The 25977-nt window shown below is 42.4% G+C and overlaps 1 long non-coding RNA gene across 2 annotated transcripts in view; it reads left to right on the top strand.

The window, feature by feature from the left end:
* LOC114812781 overlaps positions 1 to 25977 on the top strand; it is a 165505-nt gene that overhangs the window by 81103 nt on the left and 58425 nt on the right. For both annotated transcript variants that reach the window (XR_005660149.1, XR_003760410.2), the window contains exon 2: positions 7281 to 7395. This is a non-coding gene — a long non-coding RNA (uncharacterized LOC114812781). The remainder of the gene's footprint in view (positions 1 to 7280; positions 7396 to 25977) is intronic.

Raw genomic sequence — 25977 nt, 5'->3', positions numbered from 1 at the left:
GAGATTGATGATCCATTGCAACTTTCAAGTTTTGTTAAAAGCAGTTACTTTTATTCCTATCCAAAATTCAAGTTTCTCTTATCCATTGACTTCAAAACAACCTCCTCACCTTTCCTCTCCTCTCCCCATGTAGACTGTATGCTCCTTGTGGACAGGGAACATGTTTGCCAACTCTCACTCTCCCAAGCACTTAGTAATCTGTGGTGCTCCATATTAGAGAAGCAGCGTGGTTCAGTGGAAAGAGCACGGGCTTTGGAGTCAGAGGTCATGGGTTCGAATCCCGGCTCGGCCGCTTGTCAGCTGTGTGACTTTGGGCAAGTCACTTAACTTCTCGGTGCCTCAGTTCCCCATCTGTAAAATGGGGATTAAGACTGTGAGCCCCACGTGGGACAACCTGATTCCCCTGTGTCTACCCCAGAGCTTAGAACAGTGTTTGGCACATAGTAAGCGCTTAAAAAATACCAACATTATTATTATTATTATTAATGTTAATTAGTGCTCTGTAATCAATATATCTATTATTTTATTGAGCACTTGGTGCAGAGCACTGTCCTAAGCACCTGGGTGTGAACAATATAACTGAGTTGTTAGACACGGTTCCTACCCAAATAAAGCTCACAGTCTAGAGGAACTACAGACATTTATGTGAATAAATATATTATGGATATGTACATAAGTGCTGTGGAGCTGAGGGAGGGGTACAAAATGGTGCAAGTGCCAGTACAAGGGGGACACGGAAGGGAGCGGGAGAAGAAGAAATGAGGACTTAGTTGGGAAAGGACCTTGGAGGAGATGTGTTTTAAGTAAGTGATGGTGGGGAGACTGCTCTTCTGTCAAATATGAAGAGGGAGGGGGTTCCAACTCAGAGGCAGAACATGAATGAGAGGGTGGTGACGAGATAGAAGTGGAGGTACGGTGGCATTAGAGGAGCAAAGTGTGAGTGCTGGGTTGCAGTGAGAAATCAGGGAAATAAGGTAAGAGGTGGCGAAGTGACTGAGTGTTTTAAAGCCAATGATAAAGAGTATCTGTTTGTGTGGAGATGGATAGGCAACCCCTGGAGGTTCTTGAGGAAACATGAAATGAATGTCTTTGTAGAAAAATGATCTGGGCAGCATAGTGAAATATTGACTGGAGTGAGGAGAGCCAGGAGTCAGGGAGGACAGCAAGGAGACTGATGCAGTAATCAATAATGATAATAATAATAATAGAGGTATTCATTAAGTACTTACTGTGTGCCATGCACTGTCCTAAGACCTGGGGTGGCTGCAAGCAAATCGAGTTGGACTCAGTTCCTGTCTCACATGGGGCTCACAGTCTCAATCCCCATTTTACCGATGAGGTAACTGAGACACACAGAAGTGAAGTAATTTTCCCAAGGTCACCTAGCAGACAAGTGCCAGAGCTGGGATTAGACCCATGACCTTCTGACTCCCAGGCCCATGCTCTATCCACTGCACCACACTGCTTCCCAAGTGTGATAGGATAAACGATAACAGTTTGGTTGGAGAGGAAAGAGTGGATTTTAGCGATGTTATGAAGATGGAACTGACAGGATTACTGACAGATTGACTATGTGAGTTGAATGAGAGAGATGAATAGAGGACAATGCCAAAGTTACAGGCTTGCGAGACATGGAGTATGGTGGTGCTGTCTACAGTTGTGGGAAAGCCAAGGGTAGGACAGGGGTTGGGTGGGAAGAAAGGAGTTCTGCTCTGGACCTGTTAAGTTGGATTGATGGAACATTCAAGTAGAGATGTAGAGAGTTGGAGATGTGGATTTGGGAATCAGTCCCATAGAAATGGAAGTTGAGGCTATAGGAGTGAATGAATTCTCCAAGGGAGTAGGTGTAGATGGAGAATAGAAGGGGACCCAGAACTGAGCCTTGAGGGGCTCCCACATTTAAGTGATAAGAGGCAGCGCGGGAGTCCTTCAGAGACACTTAGGAGTGACCGGAAAGGTAGGAGGAGAACCAGGAGTGGACAGTGTCAGTGAAGTCAAGGTTGGATGTTTCCAGAAGTGGATGGTCCACAGTGTTAGAGGCAGCTGAGAGGTCGAGGAAGGTTAGGATGAAGTAGAGACCGATTTGGCAAGATGATCATTGGTGACCTTTGAGAAGGCAGTTTTTGTGGAACAAAGTGGGAGGAAGCCAGATCAGAGGGGGTCAAGAAGAGAACTGGAAGAGAAGACGTGGAGTTGGTGGATGAAGACAACTTGCTCAAGGAGTTTGGAGAGGAATGATAGGAGCAAGATGGGGTGATAACTGCAGGGAGTCATGGAGCCTAGATTGGGGCAGGGTTTGGGTAAGTGAGGCATGAGCACGTTTGAAAGCAAGGAGGGGAAAGTCAGTGGAGAGTGAATAGTTGAAGAGTGTACTCTACACACAGTAAGCAGTCGATTGATTGCTTGATTGTCATTTTTCTTTCAGTCTCCATATCAAATGACTTAATAGAGTTTATTGAGTGCCTACAGTATTCACTGAACCATGTGAAGTGTTTGAGAGAATACAGTGGTTGTAGAAAGCCTGATCCCTCTCCTCAAGAGATTTACAATTTCTGGGAAATTCTTCATCTTTGAATGACCAACATTCTCACCAAATTTCCACTCGGTTGTGCCATCTTTTGATTAAAAACAAAACAGAGCTCATCTTATTCTTCAGAACTTCACTGGAATCATGCCTTTATTGGTATCCATATTACAGTTGTATAGAGAGAGTGTTGCATTTGATTATTTTACAGCAAATCATAAGACTGTCTAAGAATTAAACTCCTTATTGCTGGTCCTTTGTTGTAGATAATGAGCAGCTGATGTTTCTCTGTTAATTTGCCTAAATAGCGTACCAGTGCTAAATGATGGACCTTGGTTGAATCTCAAGACTTTTACTCTCTTCAGAGTACTTAGGCTTATTTAGGCTTATGTGGATGTTTGAAGAATTGCTCTCGGTGGATAGGCTTACCATTTTGGAGAAATGCGATTCAGTACTTTTTCCTGGAGTGGGAATAAACACTCATGGGGTGTTGACTCACTTCATTTTGTCACTATAATGGAATGAAAAATGAGTTTGAAAGACAAGGTGAGATTTTGTGGTGATGTTCTATTCTGAAGGGAAAATAAAAAAAAAATCTATTGCAGACTTCTGAACTCAGAATCAGTTGGAGGGAAAAACATTTTTCAGTGCCTCATTATTTGAAAAGGAATTTATAGAAATTTATTGATTTTAGCGAAGTTTAGAGGGGCCGATTTGAGTGCTTTTTTTCAAAGATCAGAACAGGGATTCATGCGAGAGAATTCCTGGCTGGAGCTAACATAAAAGACTCAAAGTATGGAGCATAGTACTTGGAAAGAATTATGTTTCAATACTCGAGATTTTACATAAGACTAGGATTATGACTGTGCTCTTGAGGGAAGAGCACCCTAAGAGAGGCTTTTCTGATGAAGAAAAGCTTTAAGGTTGGCATCCTGCTGAAGAAAGAAGGCAGTGACTAAATCCAGAAGGGCCTGGTACCCTCTTTGTCTATCTTTGGTGCTGCTTAACTTTGGTAAGATGAAGATATGGAGAAAACAGATGGAAAATAGCTCTAGAGGCTTCAAGATTGATTGCTTTGAAGCCAATGGTGAGGATTTTTTTGTTTAATACGGAGTTAGATGGACAACCACTGGAGTTCTATTGAGGAATGGTAAAACATGTCCTGGATGTTTTTGTAGAGAAATAATCTGGGCAGCAGAGTGAAGTATGGATTGGAGTGGGGAGAAACAAGAGGCAGGGATATAAGTAAGGAGACCGATTCAGTCATTCAGGCAGGCTAGGAAAGGGAATATTTTAGCAATGTTGTGAAGGTGAACCCGACGGGATTATGTGGATCGAATGAGAGGAGTCAAGGATAACACCAAGGTTATGGGCTTGTTCATTCAATAGCATTTATTGAGTCCTTACTATGTGCAGGGCACTGTACTAAGCTCTTGGAATGTACAATTTGGCAACAGAAAGAGACAATCCCTGCCCATTGACGGGCTTGTGAGACAGGAAGGAAGGTGGTGCCACCTACAGTGACGGGAAAGTCAGGGGGAGGAGAGGGTTTGGGTGGGAAGATAAGGAGGTCTGTTCTGGACGTGTTAAGCTTGAGGTGATGGGAGGACTTCCAAGTAGAGATGTCTTGAAGGCAGGAGGGAATGGGAGACAGCAGAGAGGGAGAGAAATCAGGGTAGATCTTAGGTGCCTCTCTTCATTCGTTATTTATTTCAATCATATTTATTAAGCTCTTATTGTGTGCAGAGCATGGTACAAAGAACTTGAGAGAGTACAATGTAACAATAAACAGACACTTTCCCTGCCCACAACGAGTTTAGAGTCTAGTTTACACTTGAAATAGGTCTCTTGGTGTTACAGCTTAAGACCTCTTCATTTCCCTATAATGGTTTTCAAGCAGATAATACCTGACCTGAGGAGCAGTATGCCTAGTAGAAAGAGCTCCGCCCCTCACCCCTCCGCCTCTCCCCTCCCCCCCCCAACAACCCCCTCCCCTACTTTCCCATCCTTCCCTGCAGTATCCTCAGAGGAGATCTCCTCCCTCCTCGCAAGTGCCACCCCCTCCACCTGCGCCTCGGACCCCATTCCCTCTCACCTTCTTAAAACCATCGCCCCTGCCCTCCTCCCTTCCTTAACTTCTATTTTTAACCACTCAATCTCCAAGGGCTCCTTCCCCTCTGCCTTCAAACACGCCCACGTCTCCCCCATCCTAAAAAAACCCGCTCTTGACCCCACTTCCCCCTCCAGTTATCGTCCTATCTCCCTACTACCCTTCCTTTCCAAAATCTTAGAACGAGTCGTCTACAATCGATGCCTAGAATTCCTTAACTCCCATTCTCTCCTAGACCCCCTCCAATCTGGCTTCCGTCCCCTCCACTCTACCGAGACTGCTCTCTCTAAGGTCACCCATGACCTCCTTCTTGCCAAATCCAATGGCTCCTACTCCATTCTGATCCTCCTTGACCTCTCTGCTGCCTTTGACACTGTCGACCATCCCCTCCTCCTCCGTACCTTATCTCACCTTGGCTTCACGGACTCTGTCCTCTCCTGGTTCTCCTCTTACCTCTCTGGCCGATCATTCTCGGTCTCCTACGCTGGAGCCTCCTCCCCCTCCCATCCTTTAACTGTTGGAGTTCCTCAAGGGTCAGTTCTTGGCCCTCTTCTGTTCTCCATTTACACTCACTCCCTCGGTGAACTCATCCGCTCTCACGGCTTTGACTACCATCTCTACGCAGATGACACGCAGATCTACATCTCCGCCCCTGTCCTCTCCCCCTCCCTTCAGGCTCGCATCTCCTCCTGCCTCCGGGACGTCTCCACCTGGATGTCTGCCCGCCACCTAAAACTCAACATGAGCAAGACTGAGCTCCTCATCTTCCCTCCCAAGCCCGGTCCGCTCCCAGACTTCTCCATCACCGTGGATGGCACGACCATCCTTCCCGTCCCGCAGGCCCGCAATCTCGGTGTCATCCTTGACTCGTCCCTCTCGTTCACCCCACACATCTTATCCGTTACCGAGACCTGCCGGTTTCACCTCTACAATATCGCCAAGATCCGCCCTTTCCTCTCCACCCAAACGGCTACCTTACTATTACGGGCTCTCGTTATATCCCGGCTAGACTACTGTGTCAGCCTTCTCTCTGACCTCCCTTCCTCCTCTCTCGCCCCGCTCCGGTCTATTCTTCACTCCGCTGCCCGGCTCATCTTCCTGCAGAAACGATCTGGGCATGTCACTCCCCTTCTTAAACAACTCCAGTGGTTGCCTATCGACCTCCGCTCCAAACAAAAACTCCTCACTCTAGGCTTCAAGGCTCTCCATCACCTTGCCCCTTCCTACCTCTCCTCCCTTCTCTCTTTCTACCGCCCACCCCGCACGCTCCGCTCCTCTGCCGCCCACCTCCTCGCCGTCCCTCGGTCTCGCCTATCCCGCCGTCGACCCCCGGGTCACGTCCTCCCGCGGTCCTGGAACGCCCTCCCTCCTCACCTCCGCCAAACTGATTCTCTTTCCCTCTTCAAAACCTTACTTAAAAATCACCTCCTCCAAGAGGCCTTCCCAGACTGAGCTCCTCTTCCCCCTCTACTCCCTCTGCCATCCCCCCTTTACCTCTCCGCAGCTAAAGCCTCATTTTCCCCTTTTCCCTCTGCTCCTCCACCTCTCCCTTCCCATCCCCACAGCACTGTACCCGTCCGCTCAACTGTATATATTTTCGTTACCCTATTTATTTTGTTAATGAATTGTACATCGCCTTGATTCTATTTAGTTGCCATTGTTTTTACGAGATGTTCTTCCCCTTGACGCTGTTTAGTGCCATTGTTCTTGTCTGTCCGTCTCCCCCGATTAGACTGTAAGCCCGTCAAACGGCAGGGACTGTCTCTATCTGTTGCCGACTTGTTCATCCCAAGCGCTTAGTACAGTGCTCTGCACATAGTAAGCACTCAATAAATACTATTGAATGAATGAATGAAAAGAGCTGAAGCCCAAGAGTCAGAGGACCTGGGTTAGAATCCCGGCCCCAGCACTTGACTACTCTTTGACCTAGGATAAGTCTCTTAACTGTTTTCTGCCTCAGTTTCCTCGAATTAAAAATAGGGTTTCAATACCTGTTCTCCTTCTCCTTAGACAGTGAGCCCCGTGTGGGACAGGAACTGTTTCTGACATGATTAACTTGTACCTTCCCCAGCACTTAGAACAGTGATTGCCACATAATAAGAGCTTAAAAGATACCATAGTATAATTATGGCCTGTGCCTAAACAAAAAAGCATCATCCCTGAAGTCTGTGGACACACACTGGAATGTGTAACTTCATTCAATAGCATTTATTCAGCGCTTACTATGTGCAGAACATTGTACTAAGCGCTTGGAATGGACAAGTCGGCAACAGATAGAGACAGTCCCTGCCCTTTGACGGGCTTCACCCTCTGACCATCTGGCAAAGACAAGTGTAACTTTCAAGGGGTGGCATGGAGCAATTGTCTATGAGAGCAGCGTGGCTCAGTGGAAAGAGCCCGGGCTTGGGAGTCAGAGGTCATGGGTTTGAATTCCGGCTCCACCACTTGTCAGCTGGGTGACTGTGGGCAAGTCACTTCAGTTCTCTGGGCCTCAGTTACCTCATCTGTAAAATGGGGATTAAGACTGTGAGCCTCACATGGGACAACCTGATTACCCTGTATACCCCAGCACTTAGAACAGTGCTCTGCACATAGTAAGCGCTTAACAAATACCAACATTATTATTATTATTATTATTGTTGGCAGTGACTTACAGTGGAGGGAAAAGTGGTGACTGTCAGTATGAAAATCCATCCACGGGAGGTGTCTATTTTGGGGAGCAAGACCAAGATGACAACTGTGCGTCTCAACTCATAACTTGGTAAGTCCCACGATGCAAAAGCACACGAGATGAGAGAGTGTATCATACACTTAAGGCATGGGGCTGGCTTCATTATCACTGCAGATGATAAATAGGGCAATAACCAGAGCCCATTGACTGTGGGAGAGAAGCTGCAGTCTGGAATTTACATGTGAATATCACAAGTGAAAAATGTTTCCTAATAAAGTCTGAACTAAATGTCAGATGGGATTTCTTTATTCCTTCAGAGTATTTCATGAGCCAGGACTCTAAACCCAAGAGGGCTGCTGGGAAATTCCCAACTAGAGTTTCTCATTTTCTATCAATTTATTTGAGTCCCTTGGTGATTATGACCATGTCATAAAATAGAACTCTGTTCCCGGTTCAAGGTATTTAAATATTTGTTTACAAAATGATTCCTGTTCTCGAACAAGGCAGACATTTTGGCTCCTGGTAGCTATTAGAATGGACAAACGTTCTCTCTCAGGTCCATCTCATTTCTGCCCACAGCATTGGCAGCCACAGTAAGATCATAACCCATAAAATTTTGTAAAATATTTTTTAGTTGGGGGGGTGGTAAGGAAGGAGGGTGATGTTGGAGGAAGTTAGAGATGAATGGTGTGACTTGCAGGCTTTATGGATTATTAAGCACTGTGACATCCTCAGAAGAAATATAAATCATATATAAATCCCACTGATACTGTGAACTGTGAGTTTATTAATAATTGTAAATAATTAAAAATCCTATTTGACATAGCAAAAATGATAAAAATGATTTTCTTAGTATGAAATGCCTTGCTGTGGTGAAAGACATTATATAAATGAAGAGGATTTTTACATCTTGATAGGCTCTGTCTTCCCAAAGGCATTCAGAGCACTTCATAAACTAATTCCAACTGCGATGAGAGCAGAATGGAAGGGATGAAGATGCTCTTTCTGTTGAATAGTGTGGGGAGATAGAAGCGGCATGGCCTAAGGGAAAGAGCATGTGTCTGGGAGTCAGAGGATCTGGGTTCTAATCACAGCTCTGCCATATACCTGCTGCATGACTTTGAGCAAGTCACTTAACTTCTCTGTTTCTCAGGTGCCTCTTCTGCAGAACAGAGATTCAATACCTGTTCTCTCTCCTACTAAGACTGTGAGCCTCCTATGGGACCTGATTATCTTGTATCTACCCCATTGCTTAGTACAGTACCTGGCACATAGTGAGCACCTAATGAATTATTATCATTATTACCATTATCATATATTAATATATGAATACCAATAATATTATCATTAGAGAAGCAGCATGGCTTCGTGGAAAGAGTCTGGGTTTGGGAGTCAGCGGGCATGGGTTCCACTCCCAGCTCCGCCACTTGTCTGCTGTGTGACCTTGGGCAAGTCACTTAACTTCTCTGTGCCTCAGTTACCTCATCTACAAAAAAATGGGATTAAAAAATGTGAGCCCCACGTGGGACAATCTTATTATCCTGTATCTACCCCAGTGCTTAGAACAGTGCTCTGCACATAGTAAGCACTAAACAAATACCATAATTACTATAAGGAAAGTTGGACCATTTTTATAACTACAGAGAAAGTGACCTCAGATAAATTTCAAATTTTTCATCTGCTTGTAAATCATATACCCTCCTCCAGAGGCTATTGCCTAAGATTTTGTGGCCATAGGAGAAAAAGATCTCTCAGGATCACACCTGGGGAGTTTTTAGTACCCTACCACTCTCGACTACTGGAGGGAGAGTCAAATGGAGGCATATCCATTCTGTTCCTATCTTGGGTAGTGGCTAGTGAATGGAAGGCAATCTGCTATAAGTCAAAACTCCCCTGTGTTGGGTAGCAGAGGCATGGGAGACAGTCGAAAGCGGAGACTCAGGTTTACTGCTCAGAAGGAGGTAATGGTAAACTGCTTCTGTATTTTTACCAAGAAAACTCTGTGTATACACTACCAGAACGATTGTAGATGGAGGTGGGGCATTCTTGGATAAATGTGTCCATGACGTTTCTATGGATCGGACAAGACTCGACAGCATAAGACAACAACAGCAACAAGGAGAAAAAGAGTCCACTTATTTTTGTTTTGTGTTATGTGAGGATTCCCTCCTCTAATGAGCTCCTGTGATTTACATTTTTTCGAAGTTTCCCTGGACATTCCTAGGAAGACTATTTCTGATTGGAGATGACTAGAAAGACTGGGCAAAAGGTCCATCAAAGCAACCAGGTGCAAGGAGCTGACATAGTAATGTTGGTATTTGTCAAGCGCTTACTATGTGCCGAGCACTGTTCTAAGCGCTGGGGTCGATACAGGGTAATCAGGTTGTCCCACATGAGGCTCACAGTCTTCATCCCCATTTTACAGATGAGGGAAATGAGGAACCGAGAAGTGAAGTGACTTGCCCAAAGTCACACAGCTGACAGGTGGCAGAACCGGGATTAGAACCCATGACCTCTGACTCCTAAACCCATGCTCTTTCCACTGAGCCACGCTACTTCTAAAGACATCTCATTAACCTTCCCCAAAATAATGAGTATCTCTCTCTCCTCCTCCTCCTTCTCCCTCTCCCCCATCCCTCTGTCTGTCTTTGTCTCCTCTCTTTTTCCCTCTCATTTGAAATTCAGGACAATTCAACACAGGTTATGTGCAAGCAATTTTTCTCTTCCTTTTCAAACCGTGTGTCATACACTTAGAAGAAATTTAATCAATACAATTATGACTCATGCATGTCTAATTTGCCAAAGGATTGACTTGGAAAAACTTTATGATAGTCAAGAAGCTTTTTGAGCTTTTTAAAAAAGCTTTAGTGCCCTTTGAAAAAAATGGAGTATTGTATTTTCTCCAGAAATATATTGAACATCAAAGGTTTGACTTCCAACTTTGAACCCGTATATTTTTACTGGGTTTTTTAGCTTTATAGAATGAGTCCCCTTAGTCATAATGAATAGTGTCAGTAGGTCTCGGTTATCTTAGAAACACATCATCTGTATATATCACTAAAAATCTAGCTTTCTGTTCTCACAGTCTCATCATCTGCAGAATATCTAGTGAGGTTCATCTCTACGGCTTTTAAAACATAAAAAAACAGCCTGGCCTAGTGGAAAATTCCATTACTGTTATTATCATGATTATGAAGAAACTCTGCTTCATTGGGAGTTTCATAGAAGAGACTCTCGCTCCTTGAGAGGGAGGAGGGAGGAGAAGTCCAGCCCTATTCTTCCAATCCATCATGTATCCTCTAGGGTTGTTCCAGGTGCCTGATGCGACTTTGGAAGGAGGATGACTGGAAGGTGTTTTGTATTCAGAATAGAACTTTTCTCTGCACCTGCCTTTACTCTCCCTTGGCCAAACTCTTCCAAACTCCAGTCAGGGTACACACTCCACAAAGGCCATGAATTTGCTTGAATTCCATTCACGATGAGCTTCTCTACTAGTAGCTATCTTCAGAGCTAAGCAAGGGGGATCCCCATGGGGTGAAATCAGGGTGTGGAAAAGGAGAATAGGGGAACTGCTTAGAGGCATTGTGGCATAGCAGATATGGGTTGGGAATCAGAGTAATAATAATAATTATTATTATTATGGTATTTGTTAAACATTTACTATGTCCCAAGAACTGATCTAAATGCTAGGATAGATACAAGGTAATCAGATTGTCTCACTTGGGGTTCACAGTCTTAATCCCATTTTAGAGAAGCAGCGTCGCTCAGTGGACAGAACATGGGTTTTAGGAGTCAGGGGAAATGGGATCTAATCCCAGCTCCACCACCTGTCAGCTATGTGACTTTGGGCAAGTCACTTAACTTCTTGGTACCTCAGTGACCTCATCTGTAAAATTGGGATTAAGACTGTGAGCTCCACGCTAGACAACCTGATTACCCTGTATCTACCCACTGCTTAGAACAGGCTCGGCTCATAGTAAGCGCTTAACAAACACCAAGATTATTATTATTATTACAGATGAGGTAACTGAGGCACAGAGAAGTTAAGTGATTTGCCCAAGGTCACACAGCAGACAAGTGGAGGAGCCAGGTTTAGAACCCACATCCTCTGACTCCTAAGCCAGTGCTCTTTCCATAAGGCCATGGTTCTAAACCCGACTCCACCACTTGTCTGCTGTGAGACCTTGGGCAAGTCACTTAATTTCTCTTTGCCTTAGTTACTGCATCTGTAAAATGATGATTGAAACTGTGAGCCCCACGTGGGACAGGAACTGTATCCAACTGGATTTACTTGTATCCACCCCAGTGCTTAGTACAGACCTGGCATATAGTAAGTGCTTGACAAATGCCATTATTATTATTATTATTATCATTATTAAATAATGTTGGTATTTGTTAAGCACTTACTGTGTGCCGAGCACTGTTCTAAGCGCTGGGGTAGACACTGGGGAATCAGGTTGTCCCACGTGGGGCTCACGGTCTCCATCCCCATTTTACAGATGAGGGAACTGAGGCACCGAGAAGTGAAGTGACTTGCCCAAAGTCACACAGCTGCCAAGTGGCCGAGCTGGTATTCGAACCCATGACCTCTGACTCCAAAGCCTGTGCTCTTTCCACTGAGCCATGCTGTTTAAATAACCTCAGCCCCACCCTGGAACTTTAAAAGGAAATTTCCTAAAGCTAACAGATAGCAGAACCAAAGGATACTCTCTCCCTTTCCCACCCCATGTATTCTATCAGCCCTTAGATTCTTTCTTGTAAAAATCACACATCCCGTGCCTTAATCCTGATTCCTCCCTCCCCTCATCCCTCAATGCCCACTCTTCACTTCAACCTCACCTCCAATGGGCTTTACCTCCAATAGGCTCAAATCTAGAACTTTTAGAAACTTATAATAATAATTGTGGTATTTCTTAAGTACTAGCATGTGCCAAGCACTATACTAAATTCTGGGATAGATGCAAGATAATCAGGTCCCACAGTGAGGCTCCCAGTCTCATAGTAGGAGGGAGAACAGGTTTTCAGTTGTCATTCGTGCATGAGGGCACTGAGGCCCTGAAAAGTTAAGTGACTTGCCCAAGGTCAAATGGCAGGGCCAGAATTAGAACATAGGTCCTCTGATTCCCAGGCCTGTGCTCTATTTACTGGGCCGTACTGCTTCCACTTACGTGAGGGACTTTTCTCTGCTCCAGTCAATACTACGGAGTTCACAAGGTTGCAAATGCTGTCCCGAATGAAACCAATCAAGACTCCATTTCCACGGGCCTCTTCGTCCCACTCATTGAATTTTACCAGTTTTACCACTCTCGGAGTTACCTTTAAGAAGTCTCAGTACAGGTGCTTTTCAACTAAACATCATTAAGGGAAATTATTTTAATAAATATTCATTTCTTCAGAGTTTTTGCACCGAATCAGTGCTAAATATGGAATAATATTTGGTAAAAGACTCTTCTGTGACTTCCAATTGGTTACTTCTACCTTAGTAGGTATTCTATAGCACAGCATCTATTGCCAAATTACAAGAGGTAATGTACATTTTAATTGGATCCTTGTTATCTATCTCAAAACTGCAAATGAAATAATTACTTAACATTCTGTCTTCAAGATTTTATCCATTTTTAATGACTAAATTCTACTTTCACTTTTAAAAAGTTTAACACTTATCAGCAATTATGAATATAAAAATAAAGTCTAATGTTGTAATAAAATACAGTGCATAAAATGCTGCGGAAATGTAACTGGTGGTTAATTAAGAGATAATGTCCACAGTGCTGAATAGTGTCATAGGATAATGGTCTCTTGGCTCAAATGTTAAAGCGAGGCAGAGCCATTATTTTCTGAGGAGGAAAGCAGTTTCTTTTCAAGTCAATTTTCTTTCTACTGTAGACTAAAGATGGATAAAACTTCTGAGCCATTAGATGAACCAGGATTGGCTTCACGAGGTCAAGAGTTATGATTTTTAGTCAATTAGGCAACAGTGTTTCCATCACAAGTCTCGCTAAAGCCCTGACAATTATCTAAGTGTGTGTACTGATGACTTTGGGCCCACACAAAAACTCTAAGAAAATGTGAAGGAGAAGGAAGGGCTGATGATGAAGATTATGTCCTGGATTAAAGTGGAGAAAAACAGGGGTGTCCTAGTCCAACTCACTTTCCTAACATCTTTTAACAAGTGTTGAAACTTTGAACAATATGTTAGAAAAGTCAGAAAACACTGAAAGCAGGGTTTGAGTAAGTCCGGGTCCAGGAACGATGATGGATAAAGTATCCTTGGGATTCTCTAAAAGTTCACCCTGAGGAGAACTAAGAATCTCACTAAACTGATGTTCTTCTCTAAGGAATAAACAGGCCTTGAATGTGTGAATTAGAGTTTTGCAACCACTCTGAAATTAAGGTTGTGTAAATCTAAGCAGTGACGTATTCCGGGGCATACATTTCTGTAGTCCAACCATTTATGTTCTGATTTCCAGCCCCTCTTTCCCACCTGAATTTATGCACTTCAGCTTGAGAAAATTCTTGTGCATGTGTGTGTTTGTATGTCCTAACTGAGAGTGGGAACACATCCATTTATGTAGGGGTCTGAAGAGACCTAAGAGAAAAGACGATTCAATCAAACCACAACGTTTTTGAAAAGCTTATCCTTAGCCAAACTGACATTGGTCACTTAACCATCCCATCTCTGTTTTCTCATTGACTCTTGGTCTGCTTATGTTCTCTAAATCACTGCCCGAGTGTGACAATCCCTCTCTTAATTCCAGGCTGGTCTTTCTACTGCCGCTACTGTTTTGTTTTTTTTTTTTCCCCAACATTTACCTGCTCTATCACATTTCCTGAGTCTGTGCTTCACTGTGTCTTTTAAGCATGTATCTAGCCCTTTCTGTTTGTGTCCCATTATAGTTAAATCCTAAAATCCACCATTAATTTTTTTCAAGTACATGTGGTCCATAATAGGACTACTGACATTTGGAAATCTCTTAGCAGAAAACTAACTCCTTCACAAAAAGTAAAAACCCCACTCTTTGTAAGGAAATAATTCCACACTGCTTGTTTCTTTCCATCCAAATCCTAACCCATCTCCCTGTCCTCCTTCCTAGATTGTCAACCTCTTGAGGACAGGGTTCATTTCTACCTGTTCTCAAGAACACTCCCAAATGCTTAATAATCAATTAATCAATGGTATCTGTTGAGTGCTTACTATTTTCAGAGCACTGTACCTTGCATCTGGAAGAGTACAGCACAACACAATTAGTGGTCTTATTCCTGCCCACAAGGAGCTTAGAATAATCTTGGCTCCGCCCCTTGTCTGCTGTGTGACCTCAGGCAAGTCACTTCACTTCTCTGGGTCTCTGTTCCCTCTTCTTTAAAATGGAGATTGAGACTGTGAGCTCCACGTGGGACAGGGATTGTGTCCAACCCAATTTGCTTGTATCCACCCAGTGCTTAGTATGGGGCCTGGCATATAGTAAGTGCTTAACAAATATAATAATAATAATTATATTAATGTTATAATAATTGTGGTATTTGTTAAGCACTCACTATGTGCCAGGCACTGTATAAAGCACTTGAGCAGATACAAGCAAATCAGGTTGGACATAGTCCCTGTCCCACATGGGGCTCACAGCCTTAATCACCATTTTACAGATGAAGTAAGTGTGGCAACATTAAGTGTCTTGCTCAGGGTCACACAGCAGAAAAATTGTGGTGGATCCGGGATTGAAACCCAGGTTCTTCTGGTTCCCAGACCTGTGCTGTATCCACTAGGCCATGCTGCTTACAGTCTACAGAGGAACCTACAGTTTAGATCATAGTACAAATCTACATCTCCTTCCCTGTTCTCTCCCCATCCCTCCAGGCTCGTATCTCCTCCTGCCTCCAGGACGTCTCCACCTGGATGTCTGCCCTCCTCCTAAAACTCAACATGTCCAAAACTGAGCTCCTTATCTTCCCTCCCAAACCCTGTCCTCTCCCTGACTTCCCTGTCACTGTGGACGGCACCACCATCCTTCCCGTCTCACAGGCCCGCAACCTTGGTGTCGCCCTTGACTCAGCTCTCTCATTCACCCCACACATCCAATCTGTCACCAACCCTTGCCGGTCTCACCTCCACAATATCGCCAAGATCCACCCTTTCCTCTCCATCCAAACTGCTATCATGCTGGTACAAGCTCTTATAATATCCCGACTGGATTACTGTGTCAGCCTCCTCTCTGATCTCCCTTCCTCCCGTCTCTCCCCACTCCAGTCTATTCTTCATTCCACTGCCTGGATCATATTCCTACAGAAATGCTCTGGCCATGTCACTCTGCTCCTCAAAAACCTCCAGTGGTTGCCTATCAATTTGATTCTATTTATCTTGATGATGTTGTCTTGTTTTTGTTTTATTCTGTTTTGCCTTGCCCCCCTTGAGGAAAAGGGACATTTTGCTATCTCGCCCGATTAGACTGTGAACCCATCATTGCGCAGGGATTGTCTCTATCTGTTACCAAATTGTACATTCCAAGCACTTAGTACAGTGCTCTGCACATAGTAAACGCTCAATAAATACTACTGAATGAATGAAGGAATGGATAGGCCCTTTTTTTCTTTTTCTTTTCTTTTTCAGTGGTACTTGTTAAGCCATTATTGTGTGCCAGGCACTGCACTTACTAAGTTCTGGGGTAAATACTAGCTAATCAGGTTGGACACAGTCCATGTTCCACATGGGGCTAAAAGTCCTAATGCTCATTTTACAGATGAGGGAACTGAGACACAGATAATTTAAGTGACTTGCCTAACACAAGTTGAGTGACAGAGATGCTCAAATGAGATTCCACACCATCACTTATTTTAGGACTCTTAACAAGATCTAAGACTTCCCAGTTAGGCTAAAAAGAACGTAAGTGGTGGTTTACTGGCCTGTTATCTCTTTGGAATCTGTTTTTTCCCAATCCCATCTCTCTCAAATTCCCTGTCGCCTTTCACTCCCACACTTAAAAATCCAAAGTTCAAACCTGTAGTACAGTGCTTTGCACACAGTAAGTGCCCAATAAAGACAATTGAATGAATGAAGTATAAAATTTAAGTAAGTTTCAGCACTTTTCCAAGATGAAAGGCAGTGTGTTTTCGCAGAAAATCACTGAAGATTCAAGACATACTGAGGTCCATATTCATTAATTTAAAATAATTTAAAAATTAATTTCCAGGACATTATTGAAGCAATATCAAACTGCTTTTTATGTTCTCCCAGGTTTGTTAGTTGAATGTGAATTAATAATGGTCTTTTATCTAATTCTCTTTATATGATTTTAATAACAACAATTATCATTTTTGAGAGACTATTGAAATCAGCTAGAGAATAAAATGTAGTAAATTTTCTTTTTAAGGATTTAAAAAATTCTAGGTACATAATAAACCTTTTAGAATTGGAATCAACTTTTTATATAAATAGATCAAGTTCAGCCTAGAATTGTACTAGGAAATTTACACTTTAATCTGGAAGACTGTTCATACATATCAATTTACAACCACAAAAGCCACATTTTAAAGGCTGATGTATAAATTATCATGAGAAGTATTCATCTGGAAACATCAGTGTGACCTTTAACTATTGAATCACAAATGCAGAGTTTGTGATTATTTATAAATACTTTGCTCTGTGTTGACTTTATTATCAATAAACCACTAACGCCATCCCCATCTTTCTTCATCAAAGATTTCTGAATTGGTTTTGCTCTTTGTTCTCCAGTATCATTGGTATTATTAGGAGATTTCAGTGCTCCAAAGGAGAATGGCTAGAGTCAGTTGATTCATTGTTAAGTAGTGAGCACTGTGTAATCATTTGAAAGTTACACTGAAGTAACAGATTGGGGTAGAGAAAGAAAGGAAGAAAATAAATGTAAATATTAGTGAACTCATTTTCTCTGTCAGAGTATTGATTCCATTCATCTTCCTTGATAGATAGGATAAATAAGCAAAATACCTACCTTCCAAGGCATCAATTGAACAGGAAAAGGGAGTGTAGAAAAGGAGGAGGAAAAAGATGAATGTGAGTTGGTTAAAAGAAGAAAAAATGCAATCCGTCTTTATGAGGGATTTATCATTTTCCTTCTTCCTTTCAAACCATCTTAATAAGCGTTTGATAAATGTCTCTTTAGGTGTAACAGAAAAATCATGTTTAAAATCTTAATTCACAGGTCATCGTTCAACCATTTCATCTTAATCAGAAAAAAAAACCCAAACTTTATCAGGTTCTTTGAACAACTCCTTAATGTCTTGAGTTTAACTTTCTAAGCATAGTAGAGAAACACCGAAATTTCATTATGAGTGATGATCAATTTATGAAAAAATAGAACGTAATGCACATTTCCACAGCAACATTGAGAACTGTTTATATATAGGAAAATTCATCTGCAGATATTGGTCTCATGAGAATGCACGTTATTCCAACGGCATTTATGCAGCCCCTGGATGTTTCTCTTAGAGGGATCCCATGTTATTAAAATGAGAGGTTGGTGAAAGTTGTAGAAATGTGGGATGAAACTTCATTGCACAAGTATACTGAATAGAGTGTCCACTCCTTGTGAGGAGGGAACTTGTCTTCAGCTTCTGTTGAACTTTCTTAAATGCTCATTAGAGCCCACGCCATTCACTAGGGGTTTGTTCACTACCATGACTATTCCTGTTTGTATGTGTGCTACCTTCAAATATGGAGCTTTGAAGAACAATCAGTAGAGAAAGAGTATAAATGTCATTCCACTTGATTTCCGTGTAAGGCTATTTATTTGCGGCACCTCCATTGAGCAAATGGAGTAATGGACAGAGAGTCTTTATTGCTAATTGTACTTTCCAAGTGCTTAGTACAGTGCTCTGCACACAGTAAGTGCTCAATAAATATGATTGAAGGAATGAATGAAACATCCAGACATAAGGTGAGGAGGACACACACTTAAGCATAGGGCATTTAGGGTACAAAGAATGGAAAGGAGAGAGACCTGCTACATTTTTCTTTTTCCCACTGGGCAATTTGAAAAAAAGATAGAATGAGTCGATAATTTGACTTCACTCCATGTGCTGAGCAGGAAAGCAAACACTGAGAAGCTGGCTCTTAAAATTCTAAATAACATTATATGTGTTTAACAAATTGGATGAAAACATGTAATTTTTTTCTTTTGTATTTCCCAGCCAAATTTTCAAAATCTTCCTCTGCACCTGCAGTGTTGCGTGCAAAGTGATTTCCAAACAGAAATAAGATAATTTTGATGAGGAACTACTTGATTCATGGAAACTGAAAATAGTAATTAGATGTAAAAACTTCATTAGTTATACCAAAAAATAGTTTGATCAGAATGAAGTCTAAAAGCTGAACTAGGCTCTCTCCTTCTCGCATGCATTTTCTCTGAACAAGCTCTCTTCTTTGCTGATCATCCAGCTGGTGCGGAGACCACGTCAAATTGTACTAGCTGGAGCTGCAGGCAGGATCTGTGACATTTTAGTATAGGTCACTTGATTCGATCATTGGCAATTATTAAGGGCCTAGTGTGCCGTATGATTAACTCAGCACTCAACAGGGTACAACAGTGTAGGTCGACATGATGCCTGTCTTCAAGAAGCTCACAATCCAGTGGGGGAGATACGTACTGAAATCATTTATATAATAAGAGGAAGAGGGAAATCGAATCCATATGTAAATGAATGTATGCTAAGGAACAGGATACATACAGAAGTGTTACATATGTTGTGAATACATTCATTCAGTCATTCAATCGTATTGATTGAGTGCTTACTGTGTGCAGAGCACTGTACTAAGCACTTGGAAAGTACAATTCAGCAACACTAGAGGCAATCCCTACCCAACAATGGTACAGCAAGTATATAGTCACTAGTTGAAGTGGTAGCGGAGAGGATACAGCTTGCAACCTCGGCATTAAGCTTGACTCCTCACTTCTTTCAACCTTCATATTGGGTGCATCACCAAATCCTATGAATCAATCAATTATTATCTTTACTGAGTAATTACTGGGTGCAGAGCACTTATTTAGATTAAACAGTGTTGATAGAAACATTCTCTGTCCTCAGGGGCTTTCAGTCTAGAGAACTGTAAACTTTTCTTTCACCTCTCCAGATTCTGCCTTCTTTCCCTCCATCCAAACGGCCACTATTCTGGTCCAAGAACCGTCAATATTCTGACCTCCTCACAGACTGCCTGGCTCCAGTCTCTCTCTGCTCAGGTCAATTATTTTACTCTTCTGCCTGGATCATTTTTATAGAAACATTATTCTGCTCACTCTCGCAAATCCTCCTGCGTTACCCATTTTTCTGCCCCCACGATACAGAAATTCTTGACCATTGGTTGTAAGGCTGTCAACTAATGGTCTTCCCCTTACTTATCCTTGATTTTCTCCTGCTACCTTCCATTTCAGACACTTTGCTCTTCTCAAGCCAAGATACCCACTGTGCCTCATTGACATCTCTCTTGCTGACAACCTCTTGCTCCCATCTTTCTCGTTGACTGGAACTTCCTCCCCCATCACATCTGGCAGACCACTGCTCTCCATAACTTCAAGATCCTTTTGAAGGTCTTTTGCTGGAGCTCTTCCCTGATTAAAATTTCAGCTCACCATGTCAACATTTCTTCTTCATCTAATCACTCGGGTATTCACATCCCTCCACTGCATTTAAAAGCATATGTATACTCTATGGCTTTCCTCTACCAGTAATTTATTTTAGTGTTTCTCTCCCCTAATAGTCCGTAATCTCCTTGAAGATGAAGATTATGTCAACTAACTCTATTGTGATCTCCCAGCCATTTAGAAGCAGCATGGCTTAACATGGGCCTGGGAGTCAGAAGGACCTGGGTTCTAATCTTGGCTGCCACATGCCTGCTATGTGACCCTGGGCAAGTCACTTAACTTCTCTATGCTTTAGTTACCTTATCTGTAAAATGGGGATGAGTGTGAGCCATGTGGGATGGCGACTGTGTCTGACCTGATTAACATATCTTCCTCAATGCTTAGAACAGTGATTGGCACGTAGTAAACACTTAAGTATCATTATTGTTATTATTATTATTACTTAGTACAGTATGCTGCAGAGTAAACAAGCAATTATCTCCAATTACAAGGCTAATAATTGTGATATTCATTAGCCACTTAATTATGGGCCAATCTCTGTACTAATCACTAAGATAGATAGATAATCAGGTTGGGCACAGTACCTGTCCCACATGAGGCTCACAGTCTAAGTAGGAGGGAGAACAGGTATTTAACCCATTTTTGTACACAAGGAAACTGTTGATTGATTGTTTTACTTAGAAGAGGAATGAACTGGGGAAAGCCTCTTGGAGGAATTCAGGATTTCAGGATTTCAGTGGGCCAGTCCATTGCTGCCAGGCAGGTGAAAGACCATCTCATCCTATTCTTGAAGATCTTTGGGAATAAAGATTATTTTATTCTTTGATAGCATTTGACAGTGTCTTCACAAACAACCTTGGGAAAGGAATTGATCTCTTCAAGCTTAGGTCCTAAGATACTTGTGCCTTTTCCCAGTTTCTATCTGAACATAAGGAAGTGAGAACAGTCCTGTTTGGGGTCCAAGAAAATGGTCGAGTCAGGTCTATCCCCAAATTGTTGGACAGTGGTCAGTGGGCTGCCTTCAGTAGCAGAGTTCAGCAGTAACATTGGCTCTGTCCCCGAGAACAACTCTTTAACTGTGACTTTATCTTCCTGATGTCTACCAGGTGTGGAATCTGGTTAAGTGGGAGATGATGATGTTGTTGCTGCAAAGAGATGAATAGTTGTTATCATACCTCCTTGCAGTGGTGTGCTTCCAGTTCATTCATCAATCTGCATAAAGGATGAGTGCTTTTGGAGCTTGAAATGTCACTCATCTCTGGATATATTAGAATATCATCCCAGTCCTCTGGAAAAGTCTTCTAACATGGCTTCCAGGTTCCTTTGTGTTTTGGAGTGGAGTAATGTAGAATAGGTTGGACAACATTGGATTTAGTTCATTATTATGTACTAATTACCAGAATGGCATATACCAGAAATCTAGAATTTGAGCTTACATACATAGTGGATAGATACATACAAAAATTTGGAATACTATTTTATATATATGTCCTCTGGAGACAATAAATATTTGGTGAAGTCTGTGATTAAGAAGTAGGCACTCATATTTGTTTAATGCATTTTAGTCTCTATAAAATGGGAAAGTCAAATCTTCCTCCAATATTTTTCATATTCTTTTTCTAATTTCAATTCTGTAACTAGCTCTATAGACAGCTTCTGCATGATTGCTTAATTCTGTCTTCATACCAAGTAGTTCAGGAATTCTATCCATAATTTAGAAAGATTTCTTGAAAGAGAAATATTTAACTCATAAAAATCTATGGTACAAAGAGAAGAAGAAGCATCAGACAAAAGGCCTAAAGTGCTAATCAAATATTTATAGTATTTATGTCCCCCCCACCATTTTTTTTGAAAGAACTACCAGGAATGCAGAACTATTCTTTTTTTTTTTAGATTAAAATAATTTGTTTATTCTGCTTATCTCTGGATATTTTTTACACGTACTTTAAACTACAGCAGAGCATGCAGTAATATTATTCAGTGTTCTGTATCATTGAACATTCATTCAAACTTCAGGAACATCGATTCAGTCCTCATCCTGGAAAATTCTGGCTAAGATTTTGCCAGCAATGGAAATGTCATCCCTCACTAATTTCTGCAATCAGATTTTTAACCTTTCACATGAAAATAATGCTCAATGCTGGTAACATCTTTGAGATGATATGCTATTTCCTCAAGGTGCCATATGATGAGGCAGAATTTATGCAGTCGTTAAGTAGGTTGTTTCCTCAACCGTGGAGGGGAGGGAGAGCAGAGGTCTGTGGCGATTCAAGAGAAGTGAGTTTGAGTCCCAGCTAGCCTGCTATGTTACTTTGGGTGTAACACAATCACTCGGGTCCTCAGTTTTCTCACCTATAAAATGGTGATCAAATAGACCGAACATCACCTGTGGGACAGGTATTGTGTCTGATCACATAACTTTTGATCGACCCCAAAGCTTAGCATTTAGTAAGTGCTTAATGAGTGCCGTAATTATGATTATCAGATCTCAGTGGGTATGAAATCAGGTTCAGTTGCTGTGTCTGCTGAGGTGATTTCCTCAGCAGTTGGGATGAGGGCCGGTGATTCTTTGCATGATGAGGAGTTTTCTATGTTTTCTAGTGTTGAGAAGACTACTGTAAAGATGTCAATTTTTTGGGATTCTCTCCTTGAATGTGATGAGGCTGGAGCCATCTTCATTCTTCAGACATATCATGATGGCTCGAAGGGGATCGTGTAATGTACAATTTTATCATATTCTACCAAGGTCTTAAAACAGTCCTCTTGCACCCAGTTGGGGCTCAATTAATTCTAGTGATTGCTTGATTTGACTTTTCACTGCCATAGTTCTTCCCATTTTACCTTTCCCTTACTGGAAGTCATTAGTGTTTTAGTTTTCCAGTGAATATCGAGAAATTCCTAATGACAAAGAACTGGGAAGAAGGGGATTTTTTCGATAATGAATTCCTTTTATCCCTTTGACTTGGAGAAATGTTTACACACATGTTTTGCTTCAGTCCTGTCTTATGCCGTCAAGGCGTTTCTGACCCAGAGTGACTCCATGGACACATCTCTCCCAGAACGCTCTGCTCTCCATCTGCAATCGTTTTGGTAGTGGATCCATAGAGTTTTCTTGGTAATAATATGGAAGTGGTTTACCATTGCCTCCTTCCGCAGAGTAAACGTGAGTCTCCGGCCTCAACTCTCTCCCATGCCGCTGCTGCCCAGCCCGAGTGAGTTTTGACTTGTCGCAGATGTTCTGCCACTCGTTAATCACTGGCCAAGCTAGGAATGGAATGGGTAGGTCTCTGCTTGACTCTCCCTCCCATGGCCAAGACTGTTAGAGTACTGGAAACTCTCCAGGTGCCACCCTGAGAAGGGGATGCTTTGCTTTAGCAATTCAGAAAATGGGATCGTAGTCTATTAGAGTAAAAAGGGATCCATGACAGATTAGTAATATAATTGCCTAGAAGTTAGAAGGATCCATAACAGGTTGGCACATTCTGTGCTGCACAAAATTAATGAAATGGAATCCTTCAAGATGATATGAGAAACAGCATGGTTTAGTGGGAAGAACACGGGCTTTGGAGTCAGAGGTTGTGGGTTCTAATCCAACTCCGTCACTTGTCAGCTGTGTGACTTTGGGCAAGTCACTTAACTTCAATGTGCCTCAGTTACCTCATCTGTAAAATGGGGATGAAGACTGTGAGCCTTAAGACATTCTGAAGTCAGTGTCTGTCCCACATGGAGCTCATAGTCTAAAGTAAGAAGAAGAATAGGTATTTAATCCCTCTTCCACAGATGGGGAAATGGAGGTACGGAATAGTCAAGTGAGTTGCCCAAAGCTCAACAGCAGGCGGTTCAGGGACCGGAATGCAGGTCCCCTGACTCCCAGGCCCATGCTCTTTCCACTAGGCCACACTGCTTGGGGAATGGTCATTCTTGGCCTTAGGAAGGAGCAAACAGAAAGTGTGACATGGTTTCTAAGTGGCAAATTACAAAAAGAGCAGGTGCCAAGATATATTGAATACTAAGCCATTACATTTTTCTTGTTCTTTTACAAGGATGGCTTGCTATTTATCGACCACTCCAGGGGTATCATTTTCTAGGCAATTATATTACTAATCTTATTGAACTTTACACTATAAAACTGACCTATTCATAAACACATTTTCTGAAAATAAAGACAGTGAGGGTACTTTTAAGATCTATATAGCCTTAATTGAACCGATTTACATCAAATTTGTCTTTAAATGGCTATGTACTGTATACATCTTGGTGCTCTATTGCTATTGACCGGGAAGTTTAGAACTCATGAATGGCAACCACACCCCTTAATAACCACGATTAGTGCGGCTCTTTAACTGTTCAGGGAGATTAGTAACTTCTTTCATAAAGGGAAACAACACTGCCTAGTGGCTAGAGCACGGGCTTGGGAGTCAAAAGGATCTGGGTTCTTATCCCAGCTCAGACACTTGTCTGCTGTGTGACCTTGGGCAAGTCACTTAACTTTTCTATGCCTCCATTACCTCAGCTGTAAAATGGGGATTAAAACTGTGAGCCCCAGCTGCAAAATAGGCTGATTAGCGATGTTGCCGAACAATACTTTTCTCCAAGTATCTGCTTAGCGAACTCTGTCGATTTCATTCAGATCTGAATCCTGCTAGTTAGGAGTGTCTATTTTTCTTAGGAGGTTTGTTAAGAACCTTCTAGGTTCCAGGCACCGTACTAAACTCAGGGGTAGATACAAACTAGTCTAGTTGGTCACAGTCCATCCTCATGTGAGAATCACAGTCTTAATCCCCCTTGCACAAATGAGGTAACTGAGGCACAGAGAAGTGAAGTAACTTGTCCAAGGTCAAACTGCAGACAAATGCCGGATCAGGATTAGAACCCAGGTCCTCTGACTCCCAGGCCCATGCTCCTTCCATGAGGCCACAGTGCTCCTTGCTGTTACTCCCCTCCTCAGTAATGAGAGGTCAACTGGAATCTGAAGCTGCAGCAGTGCTTTCATGATAATAGTAATAATAACCAGAGTAATGGCATCTATTAAGCACTTACTATGTGCCGAGCACAGTACGAAGCACTGGGGTGGATACAAGCAAATCGGGTTGGAGACAATCCCTGTCCCTTGAACTAAGAAAGGTCCCTGGAACTTATAATTTGGCAGGGGACAAGATACCAGCATATCATGTTATCATGTCCCTGTAATGATATGTATCTAAGTCATTCATTCATTCAATTGTATTTATTGAGTGCTTACTGTGTGCCAAGCACTGTACTAAGCGCTTGGAATGTACAATTCGGCAACAAATACCAGCAGGGTGCAATGTACTCTCTAAGTACTGGGAAAATTTCAACAGGAGCATAGGATGTGCTCCTTCACTGTAAGAACTTTACAGCCTTAGAGGGACGAGGGGCCTAAAAATATTTACAAATAACATACTGATGGAGAGCTTCCGCCTTTTCCCTCAAGGGTATCATCTTTTTATTGGGACTGCAGGCACAGGAAGAAATGAGATATAGAATGATAATTGTAACATTGGTTGAGCACTTTCTTTGGGACAGTTCTATACACTGGGGTAGATACAAGGTGATCAGGTTGGACAAAATAATAATAATTATGTTGGTATTTGTTAAGCGCTTACTATGTGCAGAGCACTGTTCTAAGCGCTGGGGGAGATACAGGGTAATCAGATTGTCCCACGTGAGGCTCACAGTTAATCCCCATTTTACAGATGAGGTAACTGAGGCACAGAGAAGTTAAGTGACTTGCCCACAGTCACACAGCTGACAAGTGGCGGAGCCAGGAGTCAAACTCATGACCTCTGATTCCGAAGCCCAGGCTCTTTTCCACTGAGCCACGCTGCTTCCCCATGGTCCCTGTCCCACATGGGACTCACAGTCTCAATCCTCATTTTACCGAGGAGGTAACTGAAGCCCAGAGAGGTGAAGTGACTTGCCCAGGGTCACACAGCAGATATGTGGCAGAACCAGGATTAGAACCCATGACCTTCTGACTCCCAGGCTCGTGCTCTAGCCATTACGCCATGCTGCTTCTCCTCTTGACTGTGGCCTATTCCTG

Source organism: Ornithorhynchus anatinus, chromosome 6 (assembly GCF_004115215.2).
Source record: "Ornithorhynchus anatinus isolate Pmale09 chromosome 6, mOrnAna1.pri.v4, whole genome shotgun sequence".
Taxonomy (NCBI): Eukaryota; Metazoa; Chordata; class Mammalia; order Monotremata; family Ornithorhynchidae; genus Ornithorhynchus; species Ornithorhynchus anatinus.
This window is presented reverse-complemented; position numbering and strand designations above follow the sequence as displayed.